This window comes from Saccopteryx leptura, chromosome 2, assembly GCF_036850995.1.
Source record: "Saccopteryx leptura isolate mSacLep1 chromosome 2, mSacLep1_pri_phased_curated, whole genome shotgun sequence".
In the NCBI taxonomy this organism is placed as follows: Eukaryota; Metazoa; Chordata; class Mammalia; order Chiroptera; family Emballonuridae; genus Saccopteryx; species Saccopteryx leptura.
In genome coordinates, this window is record NC_089504.1 from 24,966,431 (window position 1) to 24,985,457 (window position 19,027).

The window sequence follows — 19,027 nt, forward strand, 5'->3', positions numbered from 1 at the left end:
ACCCAGACACAGAGGATGGCCACTAGATGACCGGTAGGTGCAGACAGGGACTTGGATGCGGAGAAGCCAGGCAGGAAACCAGCGTCTGGGAATCCCGGTAACCAGGTCAGTAGGGAGCCATTTATCAGGAAGCCTAGATTTGCCATGTCGAGTGCCCAGACTCTGGTCAGAGGCGGCGAGCACTGCGGTCCATGTAGTCTGGTACTTCCGCCAGTTTTGTGCCTTGCAAAAAATACAAAACCTGACTTCTGGGTTTAAAAAGTATTATAGTGTGAAAGTATATTTTTGTGGGGCATCCCAGTCCTGTGCCCTTCATGAACACAGTCCAGTGCAGCCCAGTATTTTTATAACTCTAGGCATGGGGTGGCTTTAATGGAAAAGCCAGTTAGGGAGGGAGAGCGCTAGTTCTTAGAACGCGAGATACTTGCTAGCACTTACTGAACTTTGCAGAGGTTTTCTAGTTAACTGTTACACTCCGTTTTACTGTTTGAAAGTGTTCTTCTTCATCCTAAGTCTCAGCTACGTGAAAGCATTTAGTTGAGGTCGCTTACAGGACAGAGAGAATCCCACCGTGTCAGACCTGGCAGGGACCTCAGTAGAGCTTTTCCAGCTCCCTCTTTGTGCAGCTGGGGAAATCGAGGCCTTGAAAAGGATGCGCAGCTCCGGGGCACACAGGTAGTCGCAGCGCAGGGACTGGTACCGACGTCGCACAGTTTCAGGCCCCCAGGTCTCAGGTGTGTTTCTCCAGATCTCATCTAAGGAAGTTTATTAGGGAGTGACAGTGACTAGTAACGCTCTTCCTGTCTAAGGCTGAATAATAGTCTCTTGAATGTATAGGCCACGTTCTGGTTATTCATTTATGTGTCCATGGACACTTGGCCTGCTTTCACCTTTTGACTGTTACAAACAGTGCTGCTATGAATGTAAGTGGAGAGAAAGACGATTTTGATGAAAGGGGTCTTGCAGCCCCGGGTGGGACGTTTAGATATTTGTGTAGCAGTGTCAGCTTTACCCCTGCCTCCTCCAGCCTCCAGCCATTCCCAGGCTGCCCGCTGGCCCCATAGTCAGCACCACTCTTGCTGTGATGGCCCGGGACCACTCCCTTGTCAAGATCAGCGGCCGGTTGCCCCTTCCTCGTGCCAGCGCCTCTGTGGTGCGGCTTCCCTCCTGCCTCCTCACCTGTCCTGGCTGTCTGTTCCCTTTATCCTCTGCTCTTCCTGTTCCTCTGCCTGTCTGTTCCCTTTATCCTCTGCTCTTCCCTTTCCTCAGGCTGTCTGTTCCCTTTATCCTCTGCTCTTCCCTTTCCTCCGGCTGTCTGTTCCCTTTACCCTCTGCTCTTCCCGTTCCTCCGGCTGTCTGTTCCCTTTATCCTCTGCTCTTCCCGTTCCTCTGGCTGTCTGTTCCCTTTATCCTCTGCTCTTCCCTTTCCTCAGGCTGTCTGTTCCCTTTATCCTCTGCTCTTCCCTTTCCTCCGGCTGTCTGTTCCCTTTATCCTCTGCTCTTCCCTTTCCTCCGGCTGTCTGTTCCCTTTATCCTCTGCTCTTCCCGTTCCTCCGGCTGTCTGTTCCCTTTATCCTCTGCTCTTCCCTTTCCTCCGGCTGTCTGTTCCCTTTATCCTCTGCTCTTCCCTTTCCTCCGGCTGTCTGTTCCCTTTATCCTCTGCTCTTCCCGTTCCTCCGGCTGTCTGTTCCCTTTATCCTCTGCTCTTCCCTTTCCTCCGGCTGTCTGTTCCCTTTATCCTCTGCTCTTCCCTTTCCTCAGGCTGTCTGTTCCCTTTATCCTCTGCTCTTCCCTTTCCTCAGGCTGTCTGTTCCCTTTATCCTCTGCTCTTCCCGTTCCTCTGGCTGTCTGTTCCCTTTATCCTCTGCTCTTCCTGTTCCTCTGCCTGTCTGTTCCCTTTATCCTCTGCTCTTCCCTTTCCTCCGGCTGTCTGTTCCCTTTATCCTCTGCTCTTCCCTTTCCTCAGGCTGTCTGTTCCCTTTATCCTCTGCTCTTCCCTTTCCTCTGGCTGTCTGTTCCCTTTATCCTCTGCTCTTCCCGTTCCTCTGGCTGTCTGTTCCCTTTATCCTCGGCTCTTCCCTTTCCTCAGGCTGTCTGTTCCCTTTATCCTCTGCTCTTCCCTTTCCTCCGGCTGTCTGTTCCCTTTACCCTCTGCTCTTCCCGTTCCTCCGGCTGTCTGTTCCCTTTATCCTCTGTTCTTCCCGTTCCTCTGGCTGTCTGTTCCCTTTATCCTCTGCTCTTCCCTTTCCTCCGGCTGTCTGTTCCCTTTATCCTCTGCTCTTCCCTTTCCTCAGGCTGTCTGTTCCCTTTATCCTCTGCTCTTCCCTTTCCTCCGGCTGTCTGTTCCCTTTATCCTCTGCTCTTCCCGTTCCTCTGGCTGTCTGTTCCCTTTATCCTCTGCTCTTCCCTTTCCTCAGGCTGTCTGTTCCCTTTATCCTCTGCTCTTCCCTTTCCTCTGGCTGTCTGTTCCCTTTATCCTCTGCTCTTCCCGTTCCTCAGGCTGTCTGTTCCCTTTATCCTCTGCTCTTCCCTTTCCTCCGGCTGTCTGTTCCCTTTATCCTCTGCTCTTCCCGTTCCTCCGGCTGTCTGTTCCCTTTATCCTCTGCTCTTCCCGTTCCTCAGGCTGTCTGTTCCCTTTATCCTCTGCTCTTCCCTTTCCTCCGGCTTTCCTCAGTGAACTCACCTGACCCGTGTGGTCAGGACCTCACAGGTCTGCATCTGCAGCCTGGTCGTCTCTGGGCAGTTCGGGTCCTATGTACATATATCACATCCAAACACCTCCCCCTGACCCACTACACATCCAAATCAGCTCAGCAACTTCTTCCTTAAAAACACCCTCTCCAGAAGTCTTCACTGTGCAGCCCCAGGGTCACGGGTCACAGGTCACGCTTCACTCACCCGCACACCTGCTCTGGGCAGAGCTGCCTGAGAGACTCCCTTCCCACCCTGCTAACCCTGGGTTTGTTCCTAAGCTCCTCCCATTTTTTTCCACTTTTGCTTTGTGTCCCCAACAGGCCCCTTGCATCTCTGCCTCCTTTACATTGCTACCAGAAAATGTCCCCTACAAAAGTACGTAAGATCAGTTTATTCTCTGCAGGTCCCGTGTAACCTGGCTCCATCTGGTCTTGCCCCCACCCCCACCCCCACCCCCACCCCCACCCCCGTCTCTGCCTGAACCCCCCCAACCATGTGCTCTCAGCCAGGACTTCCCTCGCTTTAGTGGTAAAATGCGATTCTGATTCCAGGAGTCTAACAAGCCGTTGACATTGGGGCTCTAGTCTACAGACCACATGTTGCTTAGCCAGACTCTAGGTCTGTGTTTCACAAAGTTCTGCCAACCTATATTTAGTTTATAAATAATGTGAGAATTTTAAAACTTTGTGTTATGTTAAAAAGGTTTCTGTTTTATACAATGTTACTATAACCGTTTTTAATCGTAGAAGCAGATTCGTTGTTGCAGAGATTACTTGTCATTGAAAGACATTTTCTAAGACTAAGAAGGGCTTCAGCTTCTTAAGAATTTCCAAATAGGTCCAGGCACACAAAGGTATGGGGGTGAGGGAGTCATGGGAATGTTTTCCTTGACTGGGGTTTGTACTCAGGGCTGGGCTCACTCAGGGGACCTTCTCCGGGCAGCGGTGTCTCTTACTCTGCTCCATCCCCAGAGCACAGCTGGGCCTCCTCAGGATGTTGGCCGAAAGGGAGGGTGAGCCTCGGGTCTCCCTCTAGGAGCCCAGTGTAGGGCCATGGTTTGTGTGGACCGTGCCTCCGTCCTTTCTGGGGAAGGTGCTCCCAATGACGGGAGAGGAAGGGAAGGGTTCCTGACAGCTGGGCGATGCTGAGGGTCACAGGAGGCCCATTTAGTGACTGTTACTACGGCTGTGCTATGGAGGTTTCCGGAAGTTGGGGTTCGGCGTGGGAGAGCAAAGAGACTCCATGGAGGGCAGGAGATGGAGCCCGGTATACCCGGGAGTGTCTGTCTGCATTTGCTGCACTGGGAGTGTCTATCTGCATTTGCTGCACTGGGAGTGTCTATCTGCATTTGTTGCACTGGGTGTCTATCTGCATTTGCTGCACTCGGAGTGTCTATCTGCATTTGCTGCACCGGGAGTGTCTATCTGCATTTGCTGCACTGGGAGTGTCTATCTGCATTTGCTGCACCGGGAGTGTCTATCTGCATTTGCTGCACCGGGAGTGTCTATCTGCATTTGCTGCACTGGGAGTGTCTATCTGCATTTGCTGCACTCGGAGTGTCTATCTGCATTTGCTGCACTGGGTGTCTGTCTGCATTTGCTGCACCGGGTGTCTATCTGCATTTGCTGCACCGGGTGTTTATCTGCATTTGTTGCACCGGGTGTCTATCTGCATTTGCTGCACTGGGTGTCTATCTGCATTTGTTGCACTGGGAGGGTCAGAGAAGCAACTCCCCCAAGGTGTTGGATCAGGTTTGTGGGGCTGAGGGGATGAGATGGATGTCAGGGAAGGATGTGGCCGCTTTTAACCAGCCTGATCCGAAAACTTAGTTACCTCCCTGCCCCTGCAGGTCTGAGCTCCTTAGTTGGTCAGGGAAGGGTTTCAGGGCCTGGCCTCTGCCTGCCTTTCCCATTGTTCTCTCGTTTCTAGTTCAGCCAGTGGAGAGACGTTCCCCACACAAAATGCAGAAGTACTTCCTCTGCTCCCCACCTCCATACAGGTTCTCTCTGCAAGGCTGTGGTGCCCACTGTTGCAGGTTGTGAGCCTGGGCTCAACTCCAACCCCACCCCCATGAACTCTCTGACCCCAGCTGAGCTTCCTAAGTCTCAGTTTCAGTACCGCCCTACTCTGCACCACATGTATGTCAGCTTCACCGAGGAGGTTCCACAACAAGGCACGTGACAGTTACTCAGGGGGTGCTGGTTGTCGGTCACTGCCTGCCACCTGTCTCTCTCTAAGCTCGACGGAAGGACCATAGTGTGACACGTGTCCACAGCTGGAGCCAGAGGTCCCAGAGATGGGGAGAGCTGTGACTTATAAAAGTGCTGCCGTGGGCGGTGGGGCTGAGGTGGTGGGGTCCTTGGGGTGCAAAGGTCAGGGGGGCTGAGGAGGAGGGAGTGAAGGCCTGAGAGAATTGATCTGGGGTACAGAGCGGAGCCTCTCAAACTTTAATATTTGAGATGAGTCAGATTTTATAGGTCCGGGGGGAGGCCTGAGACTCTGCATTTTTAATCAGCACCAGGGTGATGCTGATGCCACCAGTCCAGAGGCCCACTTTAAGTGGCATTGGTCCAGAACAAGATTTTTGCTGGGGAGGTGTGGAGAAGAGATTATAGAGCAAGTAACATAAACACAGCTCATAGCTCTATGGGGATACTTTGACATGGCAGGTGCACCCAAGTGTCCGGAGACTGGCAGGGGAGATTGGAATCAGATTATGATGGTGATGGATGGGGTCAGTAGGGACCCCTGAGGGCTTTGGAATAAGCACTGGGTGGTTGTATTTTGCTATTTGCTTCTCCATTCTCCAAGGTCTAGTTGTGCTGTTAGAATCCCCCTAGAGGCTGTCCCCGGGTGAGCTGTGGTCACACCCCAGACAAGGCCCCAGCGGCCAGTGGCACACACCTGTCTTCATAGCACAACACACTGAAAAGTGACTGTTCGTGCATCTCTCTGACAAGCCGTCGAGCTCCCAGGGGGCTGGGACCTGAGATAGCCTCTGAGCCCTGAACCCCGGCCCCTGCCGCGGAGCCTGGCTGCAGTGGGTGCTCGTTAAATGCCTAAGGAGTCAGAGGGAGGGATGAATACGGGGTGCTCAGGAAGGAAGAATGTGTGAAGCCCTGTGACTAAGAGAGCGCTGAGAGCCAAGCTCTGGGTTGGGGTGCCCGGGAGGAGGTTGGTGTGGATGGTGGCAGATGGTTTAAGGAGCCAGCAGGATCTCAGGTGAAATGCCAAGGGGGACCTCAGAAGGTGGAGTGGAAACTCCGGAGGGGTGAGTGCTGGGGCTGCATTGGGTCCTTGGCCTTGAGGCTCGAGCATTGGGCCGTGAGTTCTCTGAAGGAGTGGATGGTTCACCAGGGGAGTGGGGATGAGAGTCAAGAAACCAGTGTGGTCTGAGGGCCAAGGCAGAGCGGCTCTTCCCCAGCCGCTTTTAGAAGAGGACAGGTGCCCCGATGTGGACAGATTGAGGATAAGCAGTTCAGCTTCCCTGGGCTGGGCAGAACAAGCAGATTGGGGCTCGGGGCGGGGCAGCATCACAGTGGTTTTCACCCTTTTTATACTTGGGGATCCGTGAAAATAGGAGAATTATTTTGGGAGCCACTAAGGCAGAAATCACCCTGAGTTGAAGCGAATTCTACTACAGTCATTGGTTCTATGATCTCTATACACAACAGGGTGGTTAACTCTTTCGCGACTGGCATGAAATTCCTGGCAGACCGGCCCACGGACTGGCGGTTGAAAAACACCGAGCACACAGCTGTGAGCACACTGAACCTCAACCTCAGAAGGGCCCTGTGAGGTTGGGACATCAGCTCCCTGAACCTCAGAAGCCCTGCGGGGTGGGGACCATTAGCTTACTGGCTTACTGAGCCCTGTGAGTTGGGGTCAACCTTATTTTCCTGAGGAGGAAGTGGAGTCTCAGAGAGGTACAGTAACTTGCCCACAGCCACAGAGCTGGGAAGTGCAGGGGTCAGGCCTGGACTGGGGTCTGTGGGCCAGGAGAGGGTCAGGTGGGGCATCCCAGCCCTGGAGCAAGATTTCTGGAGAGGAGCCGTTGTAGATGTGGTGACAAGGTCAGCGCTGTGGCAGGGTTGGGAAGATTGCTGGGGTTGAGCGCTGGGAGGAAGCAGGGTTGTGTGAATGCAGGAACAGGCGGGGAGGCCGCAGACTTGGGACAGAGGTGTTAGCAGTTACACACCCTGGACACCAGTAAAGCGTCAGGTGACAGCATTTTAAAAAGTTCTGTCAATTTGATTTTAACTCATAATTGCTTGTAGACCATTTAGAAAATTCAGAAAGGTGGAAAGGATAGAAAAACTAACATTTATATCTTTAGGGATTTGTGAGTTCCCTTAAACGTACGGTATAGGGATAGACATACTGTAGATAGACGATAATTTTATAACCAGCCTTTTTTACTTACCTATTCTAATCATGTTCCATGTCATTATGAAGTCTTCTTGGACATCCTACAGAATGTGACTTGCTTAACTGGCACTCTCTAAGGTTGGAAATCTGCTTTTTTTGGTTGTAATTTTCAATGTTATAAATGTGTCTAGGAGGAACATCTTTGCAAATAAAACCGACGGTAAGTTCCTAGAAATGGAATCACTCAGTCAAACCACCTCCCAGCACTGTTGGAGTGATACGCTGTTAACAGCACAGACAAGAGCCTTCTTAAAGTGCCTGCGTGCATTAGCTATTTATTCATTTGTGTGTGCAGTTCCCAAGCATTTATTAAGTGCCTGTGGGGAGAGGCTCCATTCTCTGTGGCCAGGTCAGCAGAGTAGCAGCTGCCAGTACTTTGGGCCTGACTGAGATGTGTAGAGGTGTTTGATTACCCAGGATGTCCCCAGCTCAGGAGCCCGGGACAGCCTGTGGGCCTCTGCGGCTCCAGGGTCCAGGCGGCGCTCCTCTGTGAGTTTGGAGCTGCCTGCCTCGCCCTCTGCCATACTTAGTGATAGGGTAAATACTGAGGGTGGTGGCCCCCATCTTATCCTCCCGACCCATGCATTCCACCCATACTTCCTGAGCACTTCCTATTCGCCAGGCACGGTTCCAGTTGCTAGGGATATGGCAGTTAAGTAATAAAAAGTCCTTGCCTTCAAGGAATTTCATTCTAGTGGGAGGTAAGGGCATAGGACTTGGGAGGAGGTGGGCAGCAAACAAATTTGTGATGTGTCCAGTGGTGGTAGATGCTAAGGAGAAAAATAGGGTAGGGGAGATGAGGAGTGATGGGGAGACCTCGCAGAGGGAGAATTGGGGCAGACTCGTGAAGAAAGTTGGGGGGAGAGCCAGGTGGAGGATGTCTGAGGGATGGGTCTTCCAGGTAGAGGAATAGGTGCGAACACCTGAGGTGGGACTGAGCTGTGTGCAACCCAGGGACAGGAAAAGGGACAGTGTGGCTGGAGCCGAGAGCACGGGTGAGGTGCTACGTGACGAGGGCAGGGTAAGGTCTAGGACCCAGGGGTCATTTTTGTCATTGTTGTTAGGAGGTTTTGGAGCCAGAGGGCCACTCCAACCATTTGAAGGAATTCAGACTAATCTCATACCTTTTTGTTGCTGGTCTGCATTGGGTGGTCACTGAGGCCTGGGTTTGGTGGGGAAAGCCCTGGGTGTTGAAGCCCAGGATTTGGGAAGTCACTGCCTCCGTGAGCCCCACAGGGTCCTCCTCTGTGCAATGAGGAACTTGAAGTAGGAAGCTGGTAAGGACATGCTGAGCTTTTGAGGAGTGGGGCCCTCTGCCCTGTCATTAGTTAAGTATGCTAGTTAAATCTTGGGTCATTTTAGTTTAACTGATGGGAAAGTGTGAATGCCGATATTGGATATATATGTAATTCTTAATATATTTAGCTTATAAACAAGTCTTTCAGCCATTTGTGGGTGGTCTTGTACCTGGGGGGTGGAGTTTATCCACTCAACCACCCATTTATCTCAGTTCATTATGGAGCACCTGCTGGGTAGGCACTGGGCTGGCTGCCTACACCATAGTGAGGATTTTTAAAAGACCCAGACACTGTCTTCATGAAGTTCATGATCTAGTGCAGTGATGCTAGCTAGCTCTGCCAGAGGATCATAGTGGGAAAGGGATCCTGGTCAGAAAAAAAAACAGGGCAACCCTACCTCACACCATATATAAAAAATTAACTCAAAATGGATCTATGACCTAAATATAAGCACTAAAACCATAAAAACCCTTATTAAAAAATAAACATAGGAGCCCTGCCCGGTTGGCTCAGCGGTAGAGCCTCGGCCTGGCGTGCGGGGGACCTGGGTTCGATTCCTAGCCAGGGCACATAGGAGAAGCGCCCATTTGCTTCTCCACCCCTCCCCCTCTCCTTCCTCTCTGTCTCTCTCTTCCCCTCCCGCAGCTGAGGCTCCATTGGAGCAAAGATGGCCCGGGCGCTGGGGATGGCTCCTTGGCCTCTGCCCCAGGCGCTAGAGTGGCTCTGGTCGCGGCAGAGCGATGCCCCGGAGGGGCAGAGCATCGCCCCCTGGTGGGCAGAACGTCGCCCCCTGGTGGGCGTGCTGGGTGGATCCCAGTCGGGCGCATGCGGGACTCTGTCTGACTCTCCCCGTTTCCAGCTTCAGAAAAATACAAAAAATAAATAAATAAACAAACAAACATAGGAGTAAATCTTCATGAGCCTTGTATTTAATAATGGTTTCCTGGATGTGACACGAAAAACATGAGCAACAAATAGACAAATTGGACTTCACCAAAATTTAAAAACACTTGTGCATCAAAGGACATTATCAAGAAAGTGAAAAGGCACCCTAGAGAATAGAGAAAATACTTGCAAATCATGTGTCTGTTAATGGTTTAACATTTAGAATATATAAAGAACTGTAACTCAACCAGCCAAGTTAAGAAGACCCAATTAAAAAATGGGTAGCGTTCTTGAATAGAAATTTCTTTGAAGCTAAGCGGGTGGCCAATAAGCACATGAAAAGATGCTCAAATCCGTAGTCGTTAGGGAAATGCAAATCAACAAATCAAACCCGCAGTGATGCAGTCACTTCACACCAACTAGGATAGCTATCAGAAAAGAAAAAGGAAGATAAGTATTGGTGAAGATGTGGGGAAACTGGAACCCTCTCACACTGTTGGTGGGAGTATAAAATGGTGCAGCTTCTGTAGAAAGTTTGATGGCTTCTCAAAAAGGCTTAACATAGAATCACCATATAATCCAGCAATTCTAGATATTCCCCCAGAATAACTGAAAAGAGGCTCAAGCTGATGCTCGTGCAGCAGTGTCCATCGCAGCGCTAGTCACAGTAGCCAGGGGTGGAAAGAATCCAAGTGTCCAGCAGATGGGTAACAAAATTAGGCCTGCTCATACAATGGTGTATTATTCATCCTTGAAATGAAATGAAGTTCTGACACATGCTACAATGTGGATGAACCTTGACAACGTTATGCAAAGTGAAATAAGCCAGAGACAAAAGGACAAATATTGCAATAATTCCACTTCTATGAAAGATCTAGACTAGGCAAATTCATAGAGACAGGAAGTGGAGGTTGCCAGGGGCTGGGGGAGGAAGAGAATGAGGAGTTATTGCTTAATGGGTACAGAGTTTCTGTTTGGAGTGATAAAAAAGTTTTGGAAGTAGATAGTGGTGATGGTTGCACAACATGGTGAATGTAATTAAAGCCACTGAATTGTATACTTAAAAATGGTTAAAATGGCAAAACCTATGGTCTATTTGATTGACCGCGATGAAAAAGACCAGAGCAGGTCGTGCCCGTCTGGGAGGAGATAGACTTTGTTAGGGGCATCTGGGTTTGGGTTCTGCTCTGAGCCAGGTCGCCTCCGCCATGGTCCTTGCAGTCTTTAGCCAGCTTCTCTCTCCTGATGTGGGAATCAAATGAGGTGACAGGCGTCGAGTGTCGTGGGTCATGGGGGAGGCTCAGGAGATGCCTCCCCATCCCCTGTAATTTCATTCTTCCCAGTATAAAAAGATTATTCTGCCTGGTAGGAAAAACAGGAAACAGTAAGTCTGGTGGTTTTAGCCAAATCATCAGTTACCTGCTCATCTGTTTTGCCATTTTCCTCAGGCGGTGGTCCGGCCCCTTCTGTGGTGCTTGGGCCCTAAAGCAGGCCTCAGCTGGGCCTCACTTCGCTGACATTTGTGCCTGCCCTTGGTCACATGCTCCTTCTCTCTCTCTGGGTTTACTCTGGGTTCTTTTGGAAGTATAAGCCCTACTAATGAGAAGTCATCAAACACCTAGGCATGGCTATGATTCCACTGGGTAGAATATTGTCAAACTAGAACAGCAAATGCCGGTGAAGTGTTTGAACTACCTGGACAAATGTTTGATAGTGGGATAATGGGAAAGTGGGCTGTGTGAGTACAGAGACCTTACAAATACAACTTTAAAACACCCAAGGAAACAAGACAGGGCTGTTGGTTGGTTTTATCTGACCTGAGTGTATCCGAGGGTGCCCTCTCCTCCTTCCCCTCTAGGGTCAGTTACCTTATGGAGTCAGAACCCACCTGTGTTTGTGGAGGTGGATCCTGCGCTGCTCCTCCCACCCACAGCGGCTTGAAAGATCCTCGGGGCCTAAATGCTATCAGGCTCTCTCCTGGGTCCTCCTGGAGACCTAGGCTCCCGCCACACCCAGGATGCCCACCCCCCGAGTTTGTCAAGACCCCCATCCTCCTGGCTGTCATTCATGAGAGCTTTGGCTTAGAGCCAGCACATCTGCCCTGAAGGTGAGTGGACTGGTTGAGCTCAAGTTCATGGAGCAGCCCAGCCTCCCGGGGGCTGTAGTGCGTGCACCTGGGCCCCTATCAGGGAGTCCTTGCAGTTCCGAGACTCCTGGAGGCTGGTGTGGTAGAAGGGGGCTGGTTCTGGAAGGAGAGCTCTGAGCTGGTCAGGGGGTTGGAGGGTCCCCCACACCAAAGCTGAAGCCAAAGCGGGCCTCAGGAAATGAGGCGGCTCACTCCGGCTCTCCCGCTGCTAATAATTAACCTGGGGGTGGCAGCCTGTGGGGCTGGAAGGGCCTGCGCAGGTCACCTGCACCTACGCCAGCCCACGCCCTTTGCAGCAGTGAGAGGAAGTCATTTTGTTCTGTTTCCCCAGTTTTGAAAGACTCCCGATCTTTGCGATCTAAGGGTACTTGGGGTGTACTTTTTCCTTTAAAATTTCTGAAATACCTGTTAAATTAGTTGTCATCTTAGAACAGAGGTAATATAGTAGTAAATACCCAAGTCATTACTCAGGTTTCTGAAGTTGCAGAATTAATTGGAGGAGAAAATGTTTCCTGGACTATTTCTTCCTTAAGAGGAAATTTACCAGCGGGTAAGCTGTGGGGAATGTTGATGAAGATTATCTCAAAGGGTAAGGTCATACTTTTAGTCAATAAATTAGAGACAATAGTGATTAAGTGGAGCCTTTCCCCTTCCGTGAATCACCTGTAATTCACCTTCCTGCCAGTCAGGTGAGCCAGTGGACCCGGTGGGCAGGTGTGTGATGCCTCGCACCCAGCTGAGGGCTCTCGCCTCGCTCAGGGGCCCACTGTGCCTTGAGCACGGTTCTCTGAGTCTGATGTACCAGTCTGCAAAGCGGGGACAGCAGTGCTGCCCGCTGGCCCGGTCAGGAGGAGGAGCCAGGAGTGATGGGTGTGAAGGTACTGGGAAAACTCTGGAGCCCTGTAGGTAGGACCCTGGGTTGCTCCTCAGGACGGGAAGCCTGGGAACGGGAACAGGCTGGGTGGGAGCAAGCTGGGTGGGAAGAACAGTAATACTCTACTGAAAGGAGTCAGTACTCCGAGGAGATGGAGTAAGGAGGTGCCTGCAGTGAGCCAGGCCCTGTGCTGGGTTAGGTCTGAGATCACTGCTCCTCACAATGACTTTCAGATGAGTAAACGGAGACTTAGAAAGTGAATTTGTCTGCGGTCATATCAGCATGGGAGTGCCACGTCCGGTTTGTTCCCTCAGACCCCCAATTGGCCCTGACTTGCTGAGACCCCTGGCTCCCGGGGGTCCCCAGGCCGCAGAGCTTCTGGTCCGCACTGCCAGGTGCTCCTGGGAATTAGGGAGTGGCTTGTATCTGTATGCCCAGCTCCCAGCACGGGGTAGGCCTCTGCAAATACGTGCACCAGTAGCAGCAGCAAGAGATAGTCCTGCCCAGTTAGTCCTGAAGACTGCTCTTCTGAGTAGCAGTTGGCATGCCTTTATGAGCCTTTCTTAGAGTTAATGCAGGTAGGTTCCTTTCATTCATTTCCTGAGCCCATCTCACCAAGACCTGAAGCCCTGGGACTCTGACTGGGCCACATAGAAATACACTTTATCTTGGTTTCTAGAGGCGCTGGCAGCGTTACTGTACCTGATATATAACCCGAGGTGCCCCTTGCCCTGGATTAAAACTTTACAGGCAAAGGGTCTGAAAACCGGGAGGAGCCCCAGAGGCTCTAAGCTGGGAAACCCAACTGAAATGTAATGGAGTCGTGACTTCTCAGGTCGCTTGGTTGATTTGTGACAAATAGGGTGATGCTTGGGCGGGGGTGGGGGGTGAGGGGGTGGAAGGTATTTTTCTGTATTTCCTTGAGATCAAATTAATGGCGAGACCTGCTGGTGGTGGGGATTGGGTTTCTCTGGCCAGGCTGCCACTTGCTCTAGATGCCGTGGCAGGCTCGGAGCTGGCAGGATGGCCCGGTTGTGAGATTCCAGCTTCTTGGCCTGGATGCGCTGCGATTAGCACATCTCAAACCTTTCAAAGTGACTTTAGCTGTTTTCTGAAGGCTTCTGCTGTTCCAAGCCCAACAGGGGTGGGGACTGGAGCCTAAGATAGAAATATCATGGACTGACAACCAAATGGGCGTGTCTCTGCCCCGAGGGCAAATATTAGCACAGTATTTTTGTCAAGTTTATGCAACTTGATTCATGTCCCTGTAGAGTAAATTCATTCCATCCTGTTTTTCAGTCTCTTTGGGACCTGATGGAACTGTTCAGAGGGAGAAGGAAAAGAGTTTACTAGCTTAATTTCAGGTAGAAACTGCTCAGTATGAAACATAATCTATTGTGTATATTTTAAGCATTGCTTATTGCTTTTTGTGTGTTCATGTTATTTTATGCCCTATTTCATGGTTCGATGGGCCATTTTAGTTCTTTTTTCCCCCTAGATGGAGGTATGAAGTATGTGTTTAGAATTATTTCTCCTGAGAAATCCATGTAAGACAATCCAGTTTTGAATACTGCTGCTCTGAGTTGGGCTTACATGTCTAGAAATTAACTTTGGCGCTGTTGAAACAAGTCACAATAGAATCTTGGTCATGAAAGGTCAGAGTTCATCTCTCTTACCCTTCCAGTTTTATTCAGCCTCGCTGCTTGGTTACCTCTAGTGACGGGGAGTCCCCTCTCTGCCAAGGCTGTCTGTTCCATATTTATGCAGCCTGGACTATTCAAAATCTGTTTCTTCTGTTTCATTTCTTCTTCCATCCTTTGAAGCCTTGGGGTCTAAAAACAGTAAAGATAGTAGTAAAAATAAGTACCATTGATTGGGCCCTGCTGGGTACCAGTTAATTTGCATAAGCACTATTTTTAGTGCTTAAAACAACCTTGAGAAGAAGAGAAAATGTCTCCCCCCCCCCCTTTTTTTTTAATAGTTTCCACATTTTTTTTTTTTTTTTTTTTTTACAGAGACAGAGAGAGAGTCAGAGAGAGGGATAGATAGGGACAGACAGACAGGAACGGAGATGAGAAGCATCAATCATCAGTTTTTTATTGCGACACCTTAGTTGTTCATTGATTATTTTCTCAAATGTGCCTTGACCGTGGGCCATCAGTAGACCAACCCCTTGCTCGAGCCAGGGACCTTGGGTCCAAGCTGGTGAGCTTTGCTCAAACCAGATGAGCCTACGCTCAAGCTGGTGACCTTGGGATCTCGAACCTGGGTCCTCCGCATCCCAGTCCGACACTCTATCCCCTGCACCACTGCCTGGTCAGGCAATATCCCCCCCTTTTTATAGACAAGGACACTGAATCTCAGAGAGGTAGAGTGATCACTCTTGAGTTCACACAGCTAGTAAGTGACCAAGCTGGGCTTCCAGCCTGGGTCTCTGCCAGATTCCATCGCTGCTGACCTTCCCACAGCTTCCCTCACACCATACCCTAGTCTCTCTTCTGTGCCACACACAGCCTCTTGGGTTTTTAAAGAACCTAATCTGTTCGCTGAGATTTACCTGGGCTTTCAGTCATTCCTCAGACACTCCTACCAAATCGGTTTGCATGGAGCTTCTGAAACGCCTGTGCATTTCTCCTCCAGGCCTTCGCACATGCCGCGCCCTTTCCGGGGCTGCCTCTGCCTGGCCCATTTCCCTTCATCCTGCAAGGTTTCCTGTGAAGGCTTTGTGGACCAGTTCCCCCTTGCACCCCACCCTGGCCGGGAGCCTTCCACCTGTTCCTCCCGCACGGGGGCTTTCCTTCCCTTAGAACCTGAAACTCCAGGCACCCATCCACCCACCCCACCCCACTCTGTGGCCTGGCACAGAGCAGGTGCCCAGGAAGTGAACTCTGAGTCAGTGGCCCGGAACCCCTTCACTAAAGTACTAATAAAGACTAAAATCATAACAAATAAGACCAGTGGGGTCTGTGGCATCGTCATCCTGCAGCTGGGAGGGGAGTTTGGCCCGGTGCTTGCAGGCTGTTGGGCTGGCTTGTCCGCTGCTCAGTCCTGGAAGTCGTTTTCTTCAGAGTGATCTGGTTCCGTTCCTCCTCGGCCTGGCACGTGTCCCCTTTCTCTCCCAGGAGGCAAGCTTGCTGGCCTCTTAACGTTTCTGGGTTCACAAAATCGGCAGGTAATGGGAGAAGTTAAGTTCACCAGGCACCGTGCAAAGACATAGCTGGGGTGGGGCAAGTCACGGCCCTTCTCATGTCTCTGCAGTCCACGCAACACAGGCTGCCAGAGGCAGGCCCGTGGGTACTGAGACTGTCCCGGGAAGTGTGGGGAGGGGGTTAGCACTGCACCACGATAACCTTTCCTTAAACATTAAAAAAATACTTCCAAAAATCTCATGAAAGTGATGTGAAAAGTTAGGAGAGTGTCACCTCCAGGAGGAAGGGGTCATGTTTGGGAGGAGACTTGAGGGGGCCCTGCCAGGCCTCTTGAAAGCTGTGCTCTTAAAACTTGGGCTTCTTCCCTCTGTGTGATTATTTGGAAAAAAGCGGGGGGGGGGGGGGGCAGGTGATGACTTAATTTAATATACTCACAAGTTTAATGTGATGTTTTTGATCTCTTGAGAGCAGACTGTGTTGAAGTCAGCCATCCCAACCCTGAGAACTCCGCTCATGGAACATAAGAGGTTGGTTTCTCTTTATAGCAACATTACCTCTTTCCCCAACTGCCTGCAGCTCCCACAGCATTCTTTATCTTGCCCTTCAGGGAGCTTAGAGCTACTTCTTGTTATCCTCCCAGTATCAAGTATAACTTTTTATTTGGTTAGTTTTGCAAGTGTCATGGTGTCGAGTCTATAAATAAACCCGACTCCATAATAAGAAAACTATTTGACATTTTGAAGTTGTTGTGAGAACAAGGACACTAATTACGGGTCTCTGTTTGAATAAACTACTTGTACAAATCACTCCACCCAGTTTCCTGGGGACTGGTTAGAGATCTACCCCCTTGGACAAATTACAGGATCTATGGAACGAATGATTTGATTCCAAGGTTGTACTTCTGGGGTATTAGGGTTAATAATTGCAAGATAATTTGAGTGGTGAGAGCTGTGTTCTTAAAATGACTGTGTGAGCATTTTCTCCCCTTTGGTTGTGGACAATGTGAAGTCAGAATTTAAAACTTTCATAAATGCATTCACGGAAGCATTTTTATAAATAAAAGGTATTAAGTACTTTTATATACACATACCCAAATTAAAAATAAGTATTGTGATTCAATATTTCCATTGTTGGTTGGAATTATTGTGTTCATTAGCAAGCTTTATGCTTTAAAGATGTTATTTAATGCCTGACCAGGCGGTGGAGCAGTGGATAGAGCATTGGACTGGGATACAGAGGACCCAGGTTCAAAACCCCAAGGTTGCTGGCTTGAGCACAAGCCCACCAGCTTCAGCGTGGGGTCGCTGGCTTGAACGTGGGATCGTAGACATGACCCCATAGTTGCTGGCTTGAGCCCAAAGGTTGCTGGCTTGTGCCCAAAGGTTGCTGGTTTGAGCCCAAGGTCACTGGCTTGAGCAAGGGATCACTGCTCTACTAGAGCACACCAGTCAAGGCACGTATGAGAAAGCAAGCAATGAACAACTGAGATGCCGCAACGAAGAATTAATGCTTCTCATCTCTTTCCTTTCCTGTTTGTTTCTGTCGCAAAAAAAAAAGTTATTTAAAAATTAATTTTTTGGTTTATAGGCTCAGGAAAAACTAATTTATTGCCTTTAATGTGGAATTAGAAATAAATATGAAAGTGCCTCCCTAACATATTGATTTTTTTCTAATTTAGTAATTATTCAGTAGTGATATTCACATTATAAGCTAATTTTTAAAATAAGTACATTTATCTTTGTTATACAGTATTGTACTTTGGAAATTAAAAAGGCCAAAAAAATAGGAAAATGTGGTAGAAGATAATACTGGTAAATTTATGAGAATTAAAGTCATGAGGAAAATTAAATTTCATGTACCAGTTGTAGGGTAATTTGCTTATCAGCTGCACATAATTTAAAATTAACAAAGTGAAGATGTATTTTTGGAAGCATTTTCTAAGATACAGAGGCATTTCATAAATGAAAGCTGAAGTCACTGATTTTTCATTTGTTGGGCTGAATTTCATTAATAACATTTGCAAAGCCTAATAAGTCATACAAAAGGCATACGTCTCCTTTCCTTTGGTTCCTTTTCTTCCTTATGGGAATTGTAGTTGACCCTCACCCATTTCTGAGAAAGTGTGTGTAACAGAGGCACTGTAGTCTTTTTTTATAACTTGGATATTATGAATCGTTAAGAATTGCTGTGTGTGAAAGATGTGAACTAATTTGAAGGAACAAGCTAAGACATCTGGTTATATAATATCAAGTGAGAGAATCCTTCCTGAACTGATGCGATCTTCACTTTGCTTTCTTCCTCTGTTATGACAACAGTGCTAATCCGGGCACTGACATATAGACCGGGAAGTCGGTTACTTCAGCGCTGTAGGAAGTGCTTCGCCAGGACCCAAGTGCTAAGCTGTAGAAACTCTCTTTAGCTCTGAGATCGACTTGCACTACAGACAGGAAAACTGACCTAGGGTTCTGACCTAACTAAGCCCCTGGCTGTAGGCTCAGACTGTCAAAACCAAAAGGAACCCTGGAGATCATCTGGTTGAGTGTTTCCTACTGTGAAATGCTGAGACCCCCTGCATAAGAGTCCCCTGGGGGAGTGCTTATTAAAAATACAACTTCTACATGACAGCTAAAGCGAGGCAAGGTCCAGGTTTGGAGCCTGGATCAGGAGGAAAGAAAGAGAAGACATCATCAGAACAATGTGCCAGATTTTAATATGGACTGTATATTGCATAAGTATGTTATCAATGTTAAATTGCCTCCCTGCAATGACTGCACTGTGGTTGCAAAGTGTGCTTTTTCTTGGGAGATACATGCTAAAATATTTACAGGTGAAGGGGTGCGGTATGAACAGTTTTCAAGGGTTCAGTTAAGAGCACGGGGTAGGGGTGCAGGAGAGACAGAACAAGACATAGGTGGCAAATGTTAACGGTTGAATCCAGGCCAAGGTGGGGAGAGAGTTCTTTTTTTCTTGCAACTTTTCTATAAGCTCAAAAAAACTCTCTAAGTTTGCTAATGCAGTTTCCGGGGTCCTTACTAAACCAGAAGCTCTGTGGGTGGTCCTAAGAATCTGTATTTTAACAATCTCCCCATATGTTGTTGTTTTTTTTCCCAAAGTTAGAAGCTGAGAGGCAGTCAGACTTCCGCATGCCATGCACCCAACCGGGATCCAACCGGCATGCCCACCAGGGGGCGATGCTCTGCCCATTTGGGGCATTGCTCTGCTGCATTGGAGCTATTCTAATGCCTGAGGCGGAGGCCATGTAGCCATCCTCAGCGCCCGGTCCAACTTTGCTCCAATAGAGCCTTGGATGCAGGAGGGGAAGAGAGAGGGCGAGAGGAAGGAGAGGGGAAAGAGTGGAGAAGCGCTTCTCCTGTGGGCCCTGGTCGGGAATCAAACCCGGGACTTCCACACGCCAGGTCAACATTCTGCTGCTGAGCCAACTGGCCAGGGCGGTTCTTCTTCTTCTTTTTTTTTTTAAATTAAGATTTTTAGTTAGCGATTTTAGAGAGGAAGTGGGGGCAGGAAGCATCAACTTATAGTAGTTGCTTCTCCT

The 19,027-nt window shown here is 49.3% G+C and overlaps 1 protein-coding gene across 8 annotated transcripts in view; it reads left to right on the forward strand.

The window, feature by feature from the left end:
- PTPN3 (protein tyrosine phosphatase non-receptor type 3) overlaps window positions 1–19,027 on the forward strand; it is a 114,905-nt gene that overhangs the window by 8,409 nt on the left and 87,469 nt on the right. The window contains exon 2 of one of the 8 annotated variants that reach the window (XM_066367477.1): window positions 15,941–16,001. The exons of 3 other annotated variants lie outside the window; for them this stretch is intronic. The gene's annotated coding sequence lies outside the window, so the exon portion shown is untranslated. Of the gene's footprint in view, window positions 1–5,946; window positions 5,966–11,271; window positions 11,413–15,880; window positions 16,002–19,027 lie in introns of those variants that run through there. 4 more of the 8 variants (XM_066367475.1, XM_066367480.1, XM_066367478.1 and 1 more) reach the window with 4 other exon arrangements.